Genomic DNA, 21,420 nt, shown 5'->3' with positions numbered 1-21,420 from the left:
ATGGTTTCCCCACTTTTGTTACTTACATGCATAATTTTCTGGTTTAACATAACTATTATCTGAATTAGGGAAACTTTGAATTTCTCATTCAGTTCAATTAAAACCCTGGGATGCAGACTATCTAATTCTGGGGATCTGTCACTCTCTACTGCCATTTCCTCATTAGTTTAGTTTTGCTACTTTGCTTTTGCCAACCTCCCAGCCTAGATTTAAAATTAGCTTCCATAAGCTATCTTGCATATAATTTTGTCTCTACCTGACACAAGATAATTATTCAATATTAATGACACTGTAATGTTCTCGCTCAGGTGTAAGAGAACGCTGAACTAAACACTGAGGTAAACCGCAGTCAATGAAAACAGGATCGCAGTAAGATTAACCGTTTACTGTTTACTCTTCCTCATTAACGTATGGTGAAAACTGTTGATAAAACAATACAAGATTTGTACAGTATTTGTTTCCTTTTTGATATCACATTTACATCGTAAATACTTGCAATAGTAAAACTACAACAACTACATTACATTAAAATGCCGCATAGTCAGAATCTACCTACGCCATTGACTGCTTTAAATACACTTCAACACAAACTATCTGCAACTCTTTAACTAACGAAAACATAAACCTTATCAGCCGTCATTACTTTTAACAGAATCAGCGTTAACATTTTAATTCAACATATCGATTATCTCATGAACTTACGGCGTTGCTTCACTATGTTTCTAGTGCGTAGAAAGACAACTTTTCTCACGCTGATCCTGCACATGTTCCTCCAAACCCGTATCCTCTTTTTTGCATCCCGTTCCTCCAAACCGGTATTTTCCCACAAGATGCGGCGAAACCAGATGTGACGTCATCGCATGCCGTGATATATCACAGACAACGAATTTACTTGAAACAATCCTAACTTTAACTAAAAAATGCTAACAAATGACTTACTAAAGCGAAAATATTATAAACTAAATAAATGCCATAAAGGCAACACAGACACTTTCAATTTAACTACACTTCCTTAAGATTGTTATAACCGAGGCTGAAAGTGGGAACAAGCTCCCACTATCTATTAAATGTTCCCAGTGGCATGCACCTCAAACAGCCTCTGACAACCATGACCAGCTCCAGGCCTTCATGTGTAGCTGAGCTACTGAGCCCAGCAGAACCACTTCTACCAACAGGAGAAGGGACAAAGATGTGTTACTGACACCTTAAATCCAGTTGTTTTGTGCAAATGGAGCTCATCAGCCATCTGGAAGGAAAACGCTTAACTCAAATACTCACTCGTGAGAAGGCTTCAGGAATAAACCCTGAAAAAAAATCTGGAGCTGGAGTCCCTAAGGCAGTCCTATAGTCCTATATTGAGTTCAATGCTGACTGGCAACTCTTGTGATGCCACTGGTGCCAAACTATATAGGTCTCTGCTGTTCCTTTCAATTCATCAAATGAGTGGAGAGGGGGAGCCCGTGCATGGGCTACAGCTTGCTCTTCATGTCATACATTCACGCAACATCCATGGTCAGCCCTGACCAATGGGGAGCCTCAATTTAACTACAATATTACTGTTGTCCATTTTTAAGAGGGTTACTACTGACCAACCTTATCATTTCAAATATAATTGTGATAATTTTTCTGTTACATTCCTTTCACTTTTTCATTCACTTTCTATAGCTTAACACCATGCTTTGCTTTCATCGCTGCCATGAGGAAACCAGAATCTTTGACATTCTTTGCATTTTTATTGTTCTTTTTCAGTTTAATAATGTCCCTACCTTTTGAGTAGTCGATTTAAGCAAGTGTTGCTCCTGGTCTTATGGGTACAAGTTAGCTGTGAATCACATTAAATTCCCTCATTGAGCACATCAAACAGGTTTGATACCATTTTACTTATTAACATGATCCCTCAGTTTATTGCTATAACTGAAATGCAGGCTCACCTATATCAAGAGTTGTTATACACCTAGAGGCCACTTTATTGGGTACCTCCTGTACCTAATAAAGTGGCTACCAAGTGTATGTTCATAGCCTTCTGTTGCTAAAGCCCATCCATTTCAAGTTGTGCATTCAGAGATGTTCTCTGCACATCCGTTGTAATGTGTAGTTATTTGAGCTACTGTCACCTTCCTGTCAGCTTGAGCCAGTCTCCCTTGACCTTTCTCATCAACAAGGCATTTTCTCCCTTCGACCTGCCGCTTACTGGATATTTTTGTTTCTTTACACCATTTTCTGTAAACTCTGGAGACTGTTGTGTTTGAAAATCCCAGGAGATCAGCAGATTCTGAGGTATTCAAACCACCCTGTCTGGCACCAACAATCATTCCATGGTCAAAGTCACTTAGATCACAATTTACCCGATTCTGATGTTTGGCCTGAACAACTACTGAACCTCGTGTCTATGTCTGTATGTTTTTATGTATTGAGCTGCTGCCACATGATTTACTGATTTGATATTTTCATTAATAAGCAAGTGTACAGGTCTACCACTGAGTGTATGTATTTCCTTTCAACATGTTGAAGCTAATCACATTATCATTGTAATTAGAGGAACATCATGCATAGCAAGGCTGATAGCCAAATCTTTTTTTTCAAATACTAGGAATACAAGGAACAAATTTAATGAAGCATGTTAGTTAACACTAAATCTAATATTCTAGGATATTTAATCTATTTAATCTAATATTCTAGATTCTAGGATATTGCTGCAGAAGGCTATTTTAAAAACTACAGTGAGTTGTGCTATTTTTCTGACAAAAGCAAATTTGTTTCTTCCTGTTTCCGCTGTAATTAAAATATCCCTTTAAAGCTATTTTGACTTGCCATGTGTTTGTCCAGCCTTTCTGTTCAAACATTCTTCCACCTCACAGCTGCTGTCAGGGTACATTTATGTTGTTCCCCTGAAAGTACCAAATTCTTTCCTACATCAAATGCTGGAGTAACTCAGCAGGTCAGGCAGCATCTGTGGAAAGGAATAAAGAGTCAACATTTCAGGCTGAGATCCTTCGTCAGGTCCTGAAGTAAAAATTTCTTGAGGTGCATATTGAATCTCTGGAACTCTTTATAATTTGGAGTTCTGGAGGTCAGCTCATTTGAGATACTTAAAGCAGTAAAATTCAAAATAAACTTATTACTGAAGTATATATATGTCACCATATACAACCCTGACATAATTTTCTTGCAGGGATACTCAATAAATCCATAATAGAGTAATAACCATAATGGAATCAATGGAAGACAACACCAAATTGAGTGTTTAACCAGTGTGTAAAAGACAACAAACTGCAAATACAACAAGAAAGAAATAATTACAATTAATTAATAAGCAATAAACATCGAGACATAGATTATGGGAGTATTTCAGTGATGGGGCGAATGAAGTTGAGTGAAGTTATACCCTTTGGTTCAAGACATTGATAGTTGAGGGATAATAGTCAGTTAGTGCTTTATTGTCATTGCTGAGGACAACAAGATTGCAGTGCCACTCCATTCAGTGCAAAACATCATATTGGCAATTCAATTACTAAAAACATAATGACTACATTTAAAATAAAGTCTTGAGTTATTTAGAATGACATCTAAGTTACAATTGAATTAAAAACAAACAACTCTAAATTTAAAAGAAACAGTGGCTGCTCCATTCAAGTGTTGCATTTGCCATAATTATAAAATACAATGATTAAGTATAAAATAGTATCGAGAATTATGCCTATGTATGGCATTTAGAGATTGTCCACAGTACCTATGAACTTTGGGTGGGGGGGCATTGTTCAGATGTATGACAGCCCTGGGGAAAAAGCTGTTTTCCAGTCTGGATGTCCAGGCAGAGATGTTTCTGTATTTACTGTCAGATGATAGGAGATTAAACAGATGATTACTGGGGTGGGATAGGTCCATCACGATTTGAGAGTCTGCTGTAGACATCTTGAGTTGTAGATGGTTTCTATATCTGGTAGTTGTGTGCCTGTGATACTCTATGCAGTCCTGGTCACTCATTGAAGTGCTTTTTAGTTGATCTTGCTGCAGCTACCATGCAGTAGGTCAGTCAGTATGTTCTCAATTACACATCGATAAAGGTTTACCAGTAGCATTTGGGGCAGATTTGCTCTCTTTAAACTCATAAGATACCATAGGCAAGGCTGAGCCTTCCCTACTATCAAGGAGGTGTTGGTGGTCCAAGAGGGCTCCTCTGTGATGTTCACCTCCAAGAACATAATTCTGGAGACCCTTTCAGTGCTTTATCATTTTATGTGTAGTGGAGCTTGTTCATAGCTTTTTGATTTCCTTCTTGATCATAGCTATTCTTGAACCTAGTGATGTGAGTCCTGAGGCTCTAGTACCTTCTTCTTGATGGCAGCAGTGAGAAGTGAGCATTCCCTGGGTGGCGGGCTCCCTGATGATGGATGCTGCTTTCCTGTGGCAACACTCTGTATACATGTGTTCAGTGGTGGAGAGGGCTTTACTCACGATGGACTGGGCCATATCCACTAATTTTTGTAGGATTTTCCATTCAAGGGCATTGGTGTTTCCACAGCAGGCTGTGATGCAGCCAGTCAATATACTCCCCACTACACATCTATAGCAGTTTGTCAAAGTTTTAAATGTCATGCCAAATTTCTGTAAACAATGGAAGTAGAAATGCTGCCGTGCTTTCTTCATAATTTCACTTATGTGTTGGGCTAGGACAAGTTCCCCTGAAATGATAACACTGAGGAATTTAAAGATGTTGACCCCCTCCACCTTTGATTCCTCCAAGGAGTACTGGCTCATGGACCTCTGCTTTCCTCCTCCTGAAGTCAAAAATAAGTTCCTTGGTCTTGCTAACATTGAATAAGAGATTGTTGTTGTGGCACCACTCAGCCAGATTTTCAAACTCTCTCCTGTATGCTGAATTATCACTTCCTTTGGTTTGGCCTACAACAGTGGTGTCTTCTGCAAACTTGAACATGGCATTGGATCTATGCTTATTCACACAGTTATAAGTGTAAAGTGAGTCGAGCAGGGGGCTTAGCACAGAGACTTGTGGTGTACCTCTGCTGATGGAGATTGTGGAGGAGATGCTGTTGCAAATTTGTACTGACTGGAGTCTGCAAGTGAGGAAATCAAGGATCCAATTGCACAAAGAAGTATTGAGGCCAAGGTATTGAAACTCATTGATTAATTTTTGAGGGGATGATGGTATTGAATGGCAAGCTGTAGTCGATAAAGAACATCCTGATGTATGCATTTTTGCTGTCCAGATGTTCCAGGGTTGAGTGAAGAACCAATGAGATGGCATCTGCTGTTGCGCCTTCTATGCTTGCTTTGACTGTGAAAACATGAAAGAACCATCATGAACTCCCAAAGCCCCTGATGATACTGTGATTTCAGTCTCTGCGGCTGTCGTGTGAGCAGCCTTCAAGAGGGTGAACCCACAAAAAGCATCCGGCCCAGACAGGATACCTGGCCAAGTACTAAAGAGATGTGCTGAACAATTGGCTGGAATGTTCACTGAGATTTTTAACCTCTCACTTCAGCAGACTGAGGTAATCACCTGCTTCAAGCAGACTTCAATTATATCAGTGTCTAAGAAAAATGTGGTAACCTGCCTTAACGACTATTGTCCAGTAGCGATTACGTTCACAGTGATGAAGCTTTTTGTGAAGTTGGTGATATACATATCAACTCTTGCCTGAGAAGGGATTTGGATCCACTCCAATTTGCCTAAAGTAGTAGACAATTTTTTGAAAAATGAGTTTTTTGGGAATGTGGCAGAGAGGAGTTGAGGCCTGGAGCAGATCAGTCGTGATCATATTGAATAGTGAATCAGTCTAGAATGCCTAGGTGAACTACTGTTGACCCTATCTTCTTATGTTCTTACGCCATTCTCCTATTCAACAGTGCTTTTATTAGCACACTAATCATTCCGACCTCACAGACATCATCGTCCCTATTGAATTGGAGTATCTGTTCTCCATCTCCATCATATGGGAAGCAGGTTGGGCAAATGAACATAATGACACAGTTTTTTCAGAAACAAGGAAAATCTGAAGATGCTGGAAATCCAAGCAACACACACAAAATGCTGGAGGAACTCAGCAGGCCAAACAGCATCTATGGATAAGAGTACAGTCGACATTTTGGGCTGAAATCCTTCAGCAGGACTGGGTTTTTTGCTTTCATGTTAACAGTTATTCTATTTTTAATTGAAGATATCCTTGCTTCACAGACCTCAGAAATCCAGAAGCTGCAAAGAGACCAGAAAAACCAAATCTACTATTTAAGTGCTGTTACAGTTCTGCTTTTAGGTCAGGAAGTAATGAGCAAACTTAGTCGCACTGAACCAGCCTGGTGACTTAAGCAATGGAGGCTGCCTCAGTAAATATACGAGGAGTGATTGATAAGTTCAAGGCCTAAGGTAGAAGGAGTCAATTTTAGAAAAACTAGCACATTTATTTTTCAACATAGTCCCCTCCTACATTTACATACTTCGTCCAGCGGTCATGGAGCATATGGATCTTGGAGCTCCAGAAAGTGTCCACAGCAGGGGTGATTGATAAGTTTGTGGCTTAAGGTAGAAGGAGATGAGTTATACAGCTCTTGTTACATGAGCAGGTCAACTCTTTGAGTGATAGTGCAGAAAGTTTGAAGTTAATAACTCATCTCATTCTACCCTGGGCCACAGACTTATCAATCACCCGATGAGTTATTAACTCCACTTTACTGTTTTACTGAAGCAGTGAGAAGCATAGACAAAATGCTGGTTTCTGTGATGCTCTGAGCTATGTCCACAACTCTGCACAGTTTCTTGCGGTCACATGCAGAGCAGTTGCTATCCCAAGCCGTAATGCATCCAGGTAGGATGCTTCTCATAGAAAACATAGAACATAGAAAACCTAAAGCACAATACAGGCCTTCGGACCACAATGCTGTGCCGAACATATACTTACTTTAGAAATTACCTCAGGATACCCATAGCCCTCTATTTTTCTAAGCTCCACGTACCTATCCAGGAGCTTCTTAAAAGACCCTATCATATCCGTCTCCACCACCCATTCCACACACTCACCACCCTCTGCATAAACAACTTACCCCTGACAACCCCTCTGTACCTACTTCCAAGCACCTTAAAACTGTGCCCTCTTGTGCTAGCCATTTCAGCCCTGGGAAAAAGCCTCTGACTATTCACACAATCAATGCCTCTCATTATCCTATAAACCTCCTGTCAGGTCACCTCTCATCCTCCGTCACTCGAAGGAAAAAAGGGCAAGTTCACTCAACCTGTTCTCATAAAGCATGCTCTCCAATCCAGGCAACATTCTTGTAAATCTCCTCTGCACCCTTTCTTTAGTTTCCACATCTTTCCTGTAGTGAGGTGACCAGAATTGAGCACAGTACTCTTCAAGTGGGGTCTGACCAGGGTCCCATATAGCTGCAACATTACCTGTCGGCTCCTGAACTCAATCCCATGGTTGATGAAGGCCAATGCACTGTATGCTTTCTTAACCACAGAGTCAACCTGTACAGCAGCTTTGAGTGCCCTATGAATTTGGACCCTCTAATCCCTCTGATCCTCCACACTGCCAAGAGTCTTACCATTAGTACTATGATACATCAATCAATGAAAGGAAGCAAAGGGAGTGAGGTACTCAGGCTCAGTCAGTGCATTAACATTTGATTTACATCTGATTTTACTATCAATGGGAAATAGGATGCATTCTATGCAGTTCTTGATTCCGTGCTACAGGCAGGATGTGACTAACCTAAAGAGCAAACAGAAAAGATTCACAAGGATGTTGCGAGGAATAGAAGCCTTGAGGTATAAAAAGTGACTGGAGAAGCAGGGACTATTTACTCTGGAGTGAAGGAGGCTACTGGGTGAACTTACAGAGGTTTATAAAATCATGAAGGACATAAATGGGGTAGGTAAATATAGTCTTTTTTCCAGGGTAGGGAAGTCTGAAAATAAATGGCACAGGTTTATGAAGTGAAGGAAACAATTTAAAAGGGAGCTGAGGATATGTATTTGTCTTATTGATGCCAAATGTACCAAGATACAGTGAAGAGCTTTTGTTCGCATGCTGTTTGTAAGTACATTAATTCAGTACAAAAGGAAAACTATAGCTTAATGCAGAATATTGTTACAATCACAGAGAAAGTACAATGAAGGTACATCGCAAGGGACATTTTGAGGTAAACTGAGAGAACAAGAACTCATCATTAATATTTAAGAGTTACTTTAAAGATTCTTATAACTACAGGATAGCAGCTGTTGTTGACCTTGAGGGTGTGTTGTCCCTAGCTTCTGCATCTTCTGCCTGATGGCAGGGAAAAGAGAGAATGACAAGTGTGGTACAGAGATGCCAAAGGAAGTGGTAGAGGCAGGTATAATTACATTTAAAATACATTTGGACAGGTATATAGATTAGAAAGCTTTTGAGGGATATGGGCTAAATACAGGCAAATGGGACGAGCTCAGGAAGATGCCTCGGTTGGCATGGATGAATTTGGTCAAAGGGCCTGCTGTGTTATTCTTTAATTCTGTTTTTCCCAAGACCCTTAATGGAGAGCTCATAATGTGAATCCATATCCTTGAAAACCCTGAACTACCTCCAGCAGACACCTGAAGATACTGAGAAGTTGCCACCAATAGTACCTCTGCCAGATCCTCCAAATTCACTGTAAGGATAAGTGAACCAATCTTAATGAACTTCCCCAGCAAAGTACTTAAGCCCCTGTGTTTACAGTTTCTGCAGAGGAAACCATGTCATTTGCATTACCAACAGCAGGTTCCCATAGTGGATAACCTGTTCTGAGCTCTGTCACTGGAAGAGACAACTAGATGGTCTGAGGAAGAAATTTGAGGATACGTTCAAAGCCAGCTGTTCTATAGAATTGATTTTCAAGCCTCAAGTTGTTAATGACATTTCCACTTCATCAATCACCTGAGCTGCTATCAAAGCTCGGATGCTAATAGTGTGAATAAATCAGTGAGTAATAGGTATCCATGCACTGCTGGATCATTGTACCAGTCTGTATTTATTTGCAAAAGAGACATTGTGTGATTTAGATAGTGTGGTTACGACCTATATCACTAGTCATTTTTTCATGTGAAATAATAGGGGCAATCAATCATCCAGATTACAAACACTTTTAGCTTATTTTGAGGAAATCAATCAATTTGTCTGCACAGATATCATTTTCCACTCCATTAGCAAAAAATGATGTTGACAACAGTCACTTTATAAAAGCTAAATTAGATACAATGGCCTAGAAATTTGATTGCAACAGAAATGCCACAAGGTGCTGCAGTAAGGAGATAAGCCCTTCTCATTTGTGATAATGAAGCCTCCTGACCTCTTATCATTGTAAGATTTTCATCGTAGTTGTGCACGTGACAATAAACTCATTGACTTGATTAGGCATTGAAACGATCACCTAAGCAGCATGTAAAATATAAAAAATGTTGGAAGCCCTCAGCATTTTGGCGAGCATTTAAAGAAATAGAAACAGTTAACATTTTAGGACAGACCTTTCAGAAGACCTATTTTTCCAACATAACAGCACTGTTATGTTCCTGACTAATGTATCCTGTAGAATCAGTCAATAATCTACAAGAGCACATTGAAAGCCATGTTTGACATCCTTCATGCAAAATTAATAAACCCTTCTTCAGGTTACTTTGATTCCTGCATGAAGACTCATCAGCAAAAGAGAAAAAAACAAATAAGACTTTGCAGGTAGCCCTTTGGCTGTGTTTATTCACCTGATATCAGTTAATTCTGAAAAAATATACTTATTCTAATGAGAGTCTCCAAAAAGACTCAACTGAACACGTCGATTTTCAATGCTTCATGAAAAATTAAAGGACAAACATACATATCTGTACCTTTTTTCAATTAGTGATGGTAAGAGACCACGAAAAAGTCACACAATTAATTTGTAATATTCTTTCAGCCAATAGATTTAGTAACATTAATTATCTAGACCTTCCTTGATGTAATGGTGTCACTGTATATTTCCCATTTCTGCGGTTTACAATCACTGATTGTAGAATGATGAACAAGGTTAACAGAATGTTGACTTCTATCATAAACAGACTGGATTACTAAAGGAAGGAAGTTAAACTCCAAGTGCAATGAAAGTTACTTATTACCACATTGGAGTATTGCATTTGGTTTTAGACAGTAGTGCAGAGCAGAAAAAGTATCAATTTATAAAATTATCCTTGCTAGAACTTAGAGGTTTAAATTATAATGACAGCTTGAATTAAGTTGGCTTGTAATCCATTGAATTCAGAAGTCTGAGGAATCAGATAGTCTAGTTGCTAAAATATGCAAATTTTCTTGGGTGAAAATGGAAAGCAATTTTGCTTGGCTGTAAAATCAAGAACAACGGAGCATTAGCCGAGAGGTTAGGTGGACACATTAAAACATAAAACCAATTTAAACCACACAGCTGATAATTTTTGAGTGAATTAGACTTAATGGGAAATTGGTCGAGGCAATTCCATACATAACTTACCAGTGCAGTTGGGTGCTGAATTACATCACATGCTATGCACATATTCCCTCATTTGCCAACATAAAGTGAAAGTTTTGCATGCAACCCTTGCCCTTTGTTGGGCAAGCCAAGAGCAAACTCAGTTACTTCATTATGTTTATTTAAAGAGACACTTGACTTACACTGGGAGATAGAGTCACAGAGAATGGGAGTAGGCCTTCAGCCCAGAGGGTCGATGCCATCCATCAAGCACCCACTACATAATTCTACATTAATCCCACACAATTTACATTCTCTCTTTTTTTCCCTCAGATTCAAACACTCAAACACGTACTTGGGGCAACTTACAGCAGACAAGTTACCGACTAACCCATACATGTAGCAAAGATGTACTTGGTAAGTGGGAAGCCCTTAACAGCAAAATTTTGAGAGTACAAAGCTTGTATGTGCCTGTCAGAATAAAAGGTAAAGATAAAACTTATAGGGAACCTTGATTTTCAACAGATATTGAGGCCCTGGTTAAGAGAAAAAAGGAGATGCATAGTAGGTATAGGCAGGAAGGAATAAATGAGGTGCTTATGGAGTACAAGAAATGCAAGAGAACACTCAAGGAAGAAATCAGCATGACGTTTCTCTCGCAGACAATGTGAAGGGGAATCCTAAGGAAATCTACAGATATGTTAAGAGCAAAAGGATTGCAAAGAACAAAATTGGTCCACTGGAAGACAAGAATGGTAATCCATGTGTGGAGCCCAAACAGATGGGGGAGGTTTTAGATAAATGGTTTGCATCTGTATTTATGGATTCAGAGTCTATGGAAGTGAGGCAAAGTGGCATCAACTTCATGGACCTGTACAGATTACAGAAGAAGAGGTGTTCGTTATCCTGAGGCAAATCAGGATGGATAGATCCCTAGTGCCTGACAAGGTGTTCCCTCAGACCCTACGGGAGGCAAGTGCAGAAATTGCCGAGGCCTAGCAGGGAAATTTGAATCATATTGAGTGACAGGAGTGGTACCAGAGAAGTGGAGGATAGCCAATGTTGTTCTGTTGTTTAAAAGAGGCTCTAAAAATAAACCAGGAAATTATAAGCAAATGAGTCTGACGTCAGTTGTGGGAAAGTTATTGGAAGGTATTCTAAGGGACTGGATATACAAGAATTTGGAGTGAATTGGATTGATTAAGAATAGTCAGCATGGCTTTCTGTGTGGTGGCTTATTTCTAACCAATCTTAAGAGAATTTTTTGAGAAAATTACCAGAAAAGTGGATGAAGGTAAGGTAGTGGACGTTGTCTACATGGACTTTAAGAAGGCATCTGACATTCCTGCATGGGAAGTTGGTCAAAAAAAAAATCAATCACTCAGCATTCAAGATGAGATAGCAAATTGGATTAGACATTGGCTTTGTGGGAGAAGCCAGAGAATGGGAGTAGATGGTTGCCTCTCTGACTAGAGGCCTGTGACTTGTGGTGTGCCGTAGGGATCGGTGTTGGGTCCTTTGTTGTTTGTCTTCTGTATAAGTGATCAGGATGATAATATGGTCAACTGGATCAATTTGTGGATGACATCAAGCTTGGGGTTGTAGTGGACACAAGGAAGCTATCATGGCTTGTAGAGGGATCTGCACAGTTGGAAAAATGGGCTGAAAATGGCAAATGGAATGTAATGCAGACAAGTGCGAGGCTTTGCACAACTGGGGTAGGACTTATACAGCGAATGAAGAGTGCGGTAGAAAAAAGGAATCTGGGAATACAGGTCCATAATTCATTGAAAGTGGCATCACAGGTAGGTAGGGTCATAAGGAAAGCTTTTGACACATCAGCCTTCATAAATCCATGTATTGAGTATAGGAGTTGGGATGTTATGTTGAAGTTATACAAGACATTGGTAAGGCCTAATTTGGAGTATTGAATGTTGTTTTGGTCACTACCTACAGGAAAGGTGTAAACAAATTTGAAAGAGAACCAAGAAAATTTACAAGGATGTTGCCAGGTCTGGAGGACTTGAGTTATAAGGAAAGATTGAACAGGTTACAACTGTCTTCCTTAGAATGTAGAAGATTGAGAGGAGGTTAGATAGAGGTATACAAAATTATGAGGGAGATAGATAGGATTAATGCAAGCAGGCTTCTTCCACTGAGATTGAGTTGGCCTACAACCAGAAGTCATGGGATGAAGGTGAAAAGTGAAAACTTCTTCTCTCAGAGGGGCACGAGAGTGTGGAATGAGCTGCCAGTGCAAACAGTGCATGTGAGCTTGATTTCATAGATTAAGCGAGGTTTGGATAGGTATATGGATGATAGGGGTATGGAGGGCTTTGGTCCTAGTGCAGGTTGATGAGAGTAGGCAGTTTAAATGGTTTCAGCATGGACTAGATGGGCCAAAGGGCCTGTTTCTGTGCTGTACTTCTCTATGACTCTGTGACATCTTTCGCCTGTGGGAGGAAACAAGACCAAAGGAAACTCACAGTCACAGAAATTATGTGCAAACTCACACTGTGACTGGACAGCTTCAGAACTCTCAGTTAGCTGCTCAAATGCGTTCCAAAATTGACAGAGTTGGTTTAGACTAACAGGGAGTCATTTTTCAGCATTTAGATGCTGTCATATCTGTTCAACGGGTGTTTTCATTGTTATATCACTGGCAGCAATCTATGAGTTCATGCACACCGATGTCAATTTGTCAAGCAAGATTTTCCCTTCAGGAAACTTCAGCCTATTTTATCATGTGCCTCCAAGTACCCCGAAACCACATCCTTAACAATCAAATCCAACATCTGGTATATGATTTCCTCTGTTCTGCCTTCCGCCACTTTTTAAAGAGTGGAGTAACATTTGCAAGTTTCCGGTCCTTGGGAACCATGCCAGAGTCCATTGATTCTTGAAAGATCATCACAGATGCCTCCATAATCTCTCAGCTACCTCTTTCAGAAACCTGGTTCAGGTGACTTACCTATTTTCAGGCTTGTCAGTTTCCCAAGGACCTTCTCCCTAGTTACAGCAGCTACACTCACTTCTGCCCCCTCAACACTCTTGAATTTCTGGCAGAGAGCTGGTGTCTTCCAGAGTGAAGACTAATGCAAAATACTTATTCTGTTCATCTGCCATTTCCCTGTTCCCCATTACTACCTCTCCAGTTTCATTTTACAGTGGTCCAATATTTATTCTCACCTCTCTTTATATATCTCAAAAGATGTTCGGTATCCTTTTGGATATTATTGGCTGGCTTACTTTCATATTTAATCTATACCCCATAATGGCTTTTTAAATTGCCTTCTGTTGGTTTTTAAACTTTTCCCATTCTCTAACTTTCCACTAATTTTGTCTCTATGATTTCTCGTTTGCTTTTATGTTGGCTTTCACTCCTCCTTTGTCATCCTGCCTTTGGACGACATCTTCTTTGGTATGTCTCTATCCTGCATCTTCTGAATTGCTCCCAGAAACTCCAGTCTTTGTTGTATTGCCATCACCTCTTTCCAATCAACTTTGACCAGCTTTACTCCACTGATACATCTGACTTGATCTTCTCCCTCTCAAGGTGCAGAGTGAATTCCATCATATTATGATCAGTCTCCTTAGGGTTCCTTTACCTTAATCTCCCTAATCAAATTCAGTTCATAACACAACACCCAATCCAGAATAGCTGATCCCATAGAGGGATCAACCACAAGCTGTTCTAAAAAGCCATCTCACATTCTACAAATTCTCTCTCTTGGTATCCAGCACCAACCTGATTTTCCCCAATCTACCTGCTCAATGAAATCCCTCATGACTATCGTAACATTGATATGCCTTTACTATCCCTCATTATAATTTGAAGCCCCCATTCTGGCTACTGTTTGTAGGCCTGTATATAACTCTAATCAGGGTCTTTTTACCATTCCAGTTGCTTATCTCCACCCATAAGGATTCTACATCTTCCAATCTATTTCACCTTTTCTTACGATTTGATTTCACTTCTTACCAACAGAGCCATGCAACCTCTCTGCCTAATTGCCTGTGCATCGATACCATGTGTATCCTTGGACTATAATCTTCTTTCAGCCACATCTTAGTGATGCCACAACGTCAAAGCTTCTAATCTCTAACTGTGCTACAAGATCATCTATCTACTTTATACTGAATACCAGGTGCATTCAAATATAACACATACTATCCTGTATTTGTCACCCTTTTTGTACCCCTTTTACACTGAAACTTATCCTACTGACTGCAATTTTGCCCTTTCATCTGCCTGTTCTTCCTGACAGTCACACTCCTCCTGCTTGTAAATGAACAGTCCCATTCCCACCCCCTCTAGCAAACCTGCCTGCAAGGATATTGATCCCCCTCAGGTTCAGGTGCAGCCTGTCCCTTTTGTACAAGTCATACCTGCCCCAGAAGAGATCCCAATGATCCAGAACTCTGAATCCCTGCCCCTGCACCAGGGCTTCAGCCATGTATTCATCTGCCAAATCATCCTATCCACTTGTCCCTGTGGCACAGGCAGCGATCCGGAGATTGCTACCCTGGAGGTCTTGCTTTTCAGCTTTCTACCTAGCTCCCTAAGTTTGCTCTTCAGGACCTCCTTTTCCCACCTATGTCATTGGTGCCATTATGTACCAAGACTTCTGGCTACTCACCCTCTTCCTTTAGAATACTGTGGAACTGAACTGAGATGTCCCTGACCCTGGCACCTGGGAGGCAACATATCATCTGGCTGGCCCTATCCTGTCCACAAAATCTCATGACTACTCCTCTAATTATGGAATCCCCTGTCACTTTTGCAGTCTTTTTCACACCCTACCCTTCGGAGCCACGGTGTCAGACAGTGCCAGTAACCTGGCTGCTATAGTTACACCCCGGTAGGTTGTCTCCCCGAAAAGTATCCAAAATAGTATATCTATCATTGAGGCAACGGTCGCAGGGATTTCTGTATTGGCCGTCCAATTCCCTTCCATCTCCTGACAGTCACCCAGTTATCTGTTTCCTGCAACTTAGGGGTGACTACCTCTCTGCGGCTCCTGTTGATCACCTCCTCAGTTTCTCATATAAGCTAAACATCCTCAAGCTACAGCTCCAGCTCTTTAACATGTTCTCTGAGGAGCTGCAGCTCGGTGCACCCGGTGCAGATGTGGTATTCCAAGAGGCTGGAGATCTCTCAGAATTCCCACATCTCACACAAAGAACACAACACTGCCCCTGGAGCCATTCTCACTGCTCTAACTGTGCACTAACAAGAAGAAACTGACCTTCCCAAGCCTGTTCTCGCCAAAGGCTGATATTCCACTGCCTCCCCACTTTAACCCTGGTCCACTCACACAATGGCTGCTTCAAAAAAATGGCCACTCTGCTTGTCCCTGCCTTATTTTTATTTGCCCTTGCTAATGAATCATGACTGCTCTGCAGAAAAAAAGCCAAATTTCCGCGAAAGCTCCTTTTTACAATCTCTCTGTCCCGGACCAGTGTGAGGCCTCCTCCGCTGATTTGACTGTGACTGAGCCTCCCATCCACGTACCTATCCAAACTTCTCGTAAATGTTGAAATTGAACCCACATTTACCACTTCCACTGGTAGCTCATTCCACACTCACACCACCCCAAGTGATGAATTTCCCTTAAACATTTGACCTTTCACTCTTAACCTATGATCTCTAGCTTTAGTCTCACTCAACCTCAGTGGAAAAACCTGCTTACATTTACCTTATCTATGTCCCTCATAATTTTGTATACTTTTTTTTATTAAGCGAAATTGTGAACAATAGCCAAATCAGAAATACTGATCAAGCCAACTAGTTCCTAAAGAGAACTCTGATAGGCCAATCAGATGGTTCACTGCTGCTCAGTGATAGAACACAAAAAAATCATGTGTACAATTAAGAAATATTAAAAAATAGAAATTCTGGAGTCATGATGAAGTCTGCTGGAGAGAGATATTCATACACATGCTGTCCTCCATCATTCAGAGAGATTGAAGGATAAGGTTGCAGGGTGACAAAACGTGGCAGGAGCACTTGGAACTAAAAATTAATCTCTACCAGGAAAAACAGCACTGTTTTTTCTTTCTGCACTGTTCTCCAGTGGTTTAAGGACTAAGTCCAGCCGGAACATAACTCACAACTCACAAGTGCTCTTGAAAGTCAGGTATTAACCCTATCTGCCAACAACCAAGCATTGCCATCCTGGTCCCCTTCACGATAGCTTATGAAGAAGCATGTGACTTCCATCCCAGAGATGATAGGTGTTTGTGCACTCAACTCTTGAAGGCTTGGACCCCATCGTCGCAGATGTTTCCAACCACAGCATCTGGAAGACTGTTCCAAATTCTGATAGCACAGTGAAGGAAGCTTCTATCCAGTGCGTAGGTTCTCGCATCAGGCATAGAAACATCATGAGCAGGCATAGATAAACTTGATCATATGGTACGCCGTCTCTCATAAGCTGAAAGGAGCATGGCGCGAAGGTCTGCAGGGCTGTGGCTGGTGTGCATTTTGTATTGCACAGTAGCTGCAGCAACCTGTCGTCTGTGGTGTAAGCTACTGATGGCTAGCTTCTCATGAGCTGCGGCTTCATCTACACCTGTAATCCTGAGAGCCTTTCTCTGAATGGAATCAAGCTGGCTGAGGACACTCTGTGAGGCATTCATCCATGATAAGCAGGCATACTCCATGATACTTCGTACCTGGGCTTTGTGAACCGTGACTCTGCCCTCTTTGTCTAGTTTGGATGCTACTTTCCACAGAGCTCCAAGCCTTTGTCCAGCCTTGTTTGAAATAGTGGAAAGGTGTTTATCCCACACCAACTTGCTGTCAATATTAACACCAAGGATTACTAGCTTCTTCTTGAAATCCAGCTTGCAGTTCCCAAAATACAGATCCGGGTTAGATGGATTCCTGTTCCTAGGCATTACCATCACCTTGCACTTAGTAGGCTCAAAGGTGATACTTCAGTCGCCTGCCCAGGCTTTCATCCTGTCAAGATCCCTGTTCAGGCCTGCTGCCACTGTATTACTCTCTCTTGCTCTAATTGGTGCAAATAGTGTGGAGTCATCGGCGTACAGGTAGAGCTTGTTACTGCATGCATCAACCAAGTCGTCAATGAAGATGGCAACAGAAGTGGCCCAAGTATTGAACCCTGTGGTACAGATGCATTGATGGTTGAAGAATCAGAAGCCTGACCAGAGATAACAACTTTGATGGTCCGTCCATGAAAGTAGCTCTGCAGCCATCAAAGCAGCTTTCCAGATATTCCTTTGGATCTCAGCTTTACACAGAGTCCATTATGCCAGAACTTGTCAAATGCTCCTTTGATATCCAGGGCTAAGACATACACTTCTCCAGCTTTGTCTAAGAAGTTGTTCCACGTTTGAGATAAGGTGGTGAGGAGGTGCATTCTCTTCATTCTCTTACACTCTCAGGGATAAAGTCCTAACCTATTCAACCCTTTCTATAACTCAGATCCTCAAGTCCTGGTAATATCCATGGAAATTTTCTCTGCACTCTTTGAATCTTATTGGTATCTTCCCTGTAGGTAGGTGACCAAAACTGCACACAATACTCCAAATTAGGCCTCATCAATGTCTTTATCAATTTCAACAAAACATCCCAACTCCTCTACTCAGTCTATTGTTTTATGAAGGCCAATGTGCCAAAAACTTTCCTTAGGACCCTATCTACCTGTGGCACCACTTTCAAGTAATTGTGGATAGGTATTCCCAGATCCCCCGTCCCATTGCACTCCTCAGTGCCCTACCATTCAACGTGTAAATCCTCTTTATGTGCGACACCTTGCACTTGTCTGCATTAAATTCCATCTGCCTTTTTCCAGCAGTTCCAGTTCCCACTGCAAGCTTTGATAGTCTTCCTCACTATCCACTACGCCCCTATTCTTGGTGTCATCTGCAAATTTATGTATTTATTCCATATCTGAACTTTAACCTCGAACTTAATTTTTAACTAATTCTTTATATGTTGTTGTTTTTGTTGCACGTCACACCCCAAACCAACACACCAGAAAAAAATTCCTAATACATTAAGTGTATATAGTGAATGAAGTTGATACTTGATCCTTGAGATCCCGTCTGGAAATTGTTATAGGGCTGTTAAAACAAAAACTTTACACTGTCTTAAAAGTTTCTCCCCCAAGGCAGCTAAGATAATCAATCATTCTAGTTAGCCCCAAGCCCCAATCTATCCATTACCCAGTCACTATACTGCACTGTAAACACTTTAAACTATTTTTTGTATTGCTGTTTACATATCCATCCTCCAAGAGCACCATAACCTTGTTGTGGTTTGGAGCCTTACATGCCTCAGTGACCTGGAGAGCTGTGTTGATTGGAGTCAAGGCTTTATGTTTTGACTCTTGGTAGAGTCACCCATGCCAAACAGGTCAAAAGGCAGAGGCCATACTAAGAGTGGTCCACCTGCCCTCCATGTTCAGGCGTTCAGCCGAGAGCTGACAACCCTGAATGGTAGAACAAAATTGTTATGGAAACAGCAATGAAGAATCCTTCTACATCTCAGTGTGATGTTGTTCCAGATTCTCCTACTGTGACTTGTATGACTGACAGTAGTGAAAACTGAGAGGAAGCTACTGATGTGATGAAGGAAGCCCTGAACACTGCTAGAGATGTTGGACCTTCATTGCTGCCTATATGCCAGGGACATAATGGGCAGTAATAATTTACATATCTGTACTTTAAACTCAAACTTTATAGTTATATAATTTTCTATTCTTTATACTTGTTGCATGTTGCACCAACACAACATAACAAATTCCTAATACATGTAAATGTACACTCACAGTGGACACTATATTAGGTACAGGAGTGGAACTCAATGTGGCCTTCTGCTGCTGTAGCCCATCCACTTCAAAGTTCACTACATTGTCCATTCAGAAAGGCTCTCTGCACATCACTGTTGTAATGCGTGGTTATTTGAGCTACTGTCACTTTCCTGTCAGCTTGAACCAGTCTGGCCACTCTCCTCTGACTTCTCGCAAAAACAAGGCGTTTTTGCCCATTGACCTGCAGCCCATTCAATGTATTTTGTCTGTTTATATCATTCTTTGCAAACTGTAGGAACTGTTGTATGTGAAAATCCCAGGAGATCAGGAGATTCTAAGATACACAAATCACCCCGTCTGGCACCAATAATCATTGCACAGTCAAAGTCACTTAGATCATATTTCTTCCCCATTCTAATGTTTGGCCTGAACAACCACTTGACTATGTCTGCATACTTTTATGCATTGAGTTGCTGCCACATGATTTGCTTATTACATATTTGCATTAATGAGCTGATGTACCAGTGTATCTAATAAAACGTGGCCACCGAGGGTAATTATTGAACATTTCTGTTTTTTGCTGGCTTTTATAACCAGAAGAATTGAGTATAGGAGTAAAGAGGTCCTTCTGCAGCTGTACAGGGCCCTGGTGAGACCCCACCTGGAGTATTGTGTACAGTTTTGGTCTCCAAATTTGAGGAAGGACATTCTTGCTATTGAGGGAGTGCAGCGTAGGTTCACAAGATTAATTCCCGGAATGGCAGGGCTGTCATATGTTGAAAGATTGGAGCCACTGGGCTTGTATACACTGGAATTTAGAAGGATGAGAGGGGATCTGACTGAAACATATAAGATTATTAAGGGATTGGGCACACTGGAGGCAGGAAGCATGTTCCCGCTGATGGGTGAGTCTAGAACTAGAGGCCACAGTTTAAGAATAAGGGGTAGGCCATTTAGAACAGAGATGTGGAAAAACCTTTTCACCCAGAGAGTGGTGGATATGTGGAATGCTCTGCCCCAGAAGGCAGTGGAGGCCAAGTCTCTGGATGCATTCAAGAGAGAGTTAGATAGAGCTCTTATAGATAGTGGGGTCAAGGGATATGGGGAGAGGGCAGGAACGGGGTACTGATTGTGTATGATCAGCCATGATCACAGTAAATGGCAGTGCTGGCTAGAAGGGCCGAATGGCCTACACCTACTGTCTATTGTCTATTGTTGCATTTCGTGCCCTGACCAACACACCACAGCAAATTGCTAATCCACATAAATGTATGTAGCGAGTAAAGTTGATCCCTGATCCTTTGTGCAAGTGGTGGGCTTGCAGCCAAGTTAAGAGTGTTGTGGCTTGAAACGATTTGGAAAAGCACAGTTCACAAGTGATGTGCAAAAATAAACAGAGTACAGAGAATCAGAGGAGGTATTACCTCACTGTGCTCTGGACCAGCGTCGGTTGAATTCTCACCCAAATGTAATTAATTCCAGGGCAGATATTTTCAAAGCTGTGAAGGAAGAGCAAGGGTTAGGTAATATTTATTTGCGAAAGGAGTTTACAGAAGTATAGGGCGATTAGTCATCCAAGGGCTGTAGGCAGAAATTGGCGTAATAAGTGTGAGTGAGCCGTGGATAAAGTACTTTGTTTACTGTGTGTGTCAGTGCTGTGATTGCAGATATTCTATATCTCTAACAACAAAATCCAGCTGAACAAAGTGTGAGTCAGGTAAAAATTCTGTGCAGCTAGTAGTGAGAGTATGTGTTCTAATCTCTGTGACACACACCTCAGCCAACACTAACAGTATAGAGCAACACACACACACACACACACACACACACACACAGAGGAACTCAGCAGGTCAGGCAGGATCTATGGAGACAGATAAACAGTTGACGTTTAGTCCGAGACCCTTAGGTCACAACAGTTAGCACAATGCCATTACAGCTTGGGCATCAGAGTTCAGAGTTCAATTCCATAGTCGTCTGTAAGTGGGTTTGTGCATTCCTTCCCATGTGCATGTGGGTTTCCTCCGTGTGCTCCAGTTTCCTCCCACGGACCAAAGACATAATAGTTAGTAGGCTTCTTGGTCATTGTAAATGATCCCATAATTAGGCTGGGGTTAAATTGATGGGAGGCTGAAAGGGCTGGAAAGGCCTGATCTGCACTGCATATAAATAAATTAATTAATTCATTAAC

At 41.2% G+C, this 21,420-nt stretch overlaps 1 long non-coding RNA gene across 1 annotated transcript in view; it reads right to left on the bottom strand.

Moving 5' to 3' along the window:
* Positions 1-2,817: 2,817 nt before the first annotated feature.
* Positions 2,818-21,420, bottom strand: part of LOC132400684 (uncharacterized) — a 110,793-nt gene continuing 92,190 nt past the window's right edge. The window contains exons 4-5 of the long non-coding RNA XR_009514333.1: positions 20,657-20,731; positions 2,818-2,950 (exon numbers count right to left, since the gene is read on the bottom strand). This is a non-coding gene — a long non-coding RNA (uncharacterized LOC132400684). The remainder of the gene's footprint in view (positions 2,951-20,656; positions 20,732-21,420) is intronic.

This window comes from Hypanus sabinus, chromosome 10, assembly GCF_030144855.1.
Source record: "Hypanus sabinus isolate sHypSab1 chromosome 10, sHypSab1.hap1, whole genome shotgun sequence".
NCBI lineage: Eukaryota > Metazoa > Chordata > Chondrichthyes > Myliobatiformes > Dasyatidae > Hypanus > Hypanus sabinus.
The sequence above is the reverse complement of the archived record's forward strand: the minus strand, read 5'-3'. Positions and strand labels throughout refer to the sequence as shown.